Source organism: Theobroma cacao, chromosome 4 (assembly GCF_000208745.1).
Source record: "Theobroma cacao cultivar B97-61/B2 chromosome 4, Criollo_cocoa_genome_V2, whole genome shotgun sequence".
NCBI classification, from domain to species: domain Eukaryota; kingdom Viridiplantae; phylum Streptophyta; class Magnoliopsida; order Malvales; family Malvaceae; genus Theobroma; species Theobroma cacao.
Genome location: NC_030853.1, coordinates 2,526,371 through 2,527,485, shown reverse-complemented (window position 1 = coordinate 2,527,485; position 1,115 = coordinate 2,526,371).

Sequence of the window (1,115 nt, the reverse complement as noted above, 5' to 3'; positions counted from 1 at the left end):
TTTATATATATATATATATATATATATATATATATGTATGTATGTATGTTTCATATAAACTGTATGTCTTCTCCAAGTCCATATTTTTTAATATCCAAAAAGAAATTATTAACTATTAATCTTTACCTTAAAAAATTTGCATATACTTTCTTCTTGGAATATAACCTTATCTCTTTTATGAACCACAAAATTTGATAGTAATTTATGCAAGGATATTTAGATCCACAATTTGTTTATTATTATTAGCTACACATGGTATGATGAAAGTAGAAGTAGAAACACAGGGTACAACAAGCGAAAATACAAACCTAGTACTTACACGAGATAACAAAAATATCATCATCCCCCCTTTGGATTAAGTTTTTCCGTACCCATTGATAGGAAATTTGAGATAAAAAGGTGAGGTCTTCCTTAAAATGGTATTTGTTGTTTTACCATTTTAACTTTTCAACTTAATGTCATTATCGGGGAAAGTAGTTGTGAAGTATTAAATTGTTACGAAGATAATATTACGTTATTTAATATACATGAAAAACAATGATTAAAGGGTAAAAGATTTAAGATTCTTTTAAATTTTAATTGAAATTTTATGTGAGTTTATTAATTTTAAAAATAAATAATAAAATCTAAAAGAACAAATACAGTTAATAAAAAACATAAAAGGACTCAAGTATTTTTTTTTCTTGTTTTCAAACAATGTGATCAACCGATGCGTTCTCATTTGCCAATCAACCACTCCATGGTAGATGCTCTCTAGAGGAGGGGAACACCCTTGGGAGCACCGACCTGGTGTTCTTTGGCCTTGGGAGGACCCCTTCCCTTAACAGCACTGGTCGGTGCTCTTCTCTTGACTTGAAATTTTTTTTAAAGAAAATAAAAAATATAATTTATAAAATAATAATTTTTAAAATTAATAAAAAATAAAAATATTTTTTAATATTATCGTATCATCAAATTAACTGAAACATTAAAAGTTAATTAACAGTTGAATCTATATATATAGTGGATATTTGTTTGAGATAAAATATCTATTTAAAAAATTAATGAATTCACATAAAATTTTGATTAAAATTTAAAAAAATTAAATATTTTACTCATGATTAAAATTTCGAAAA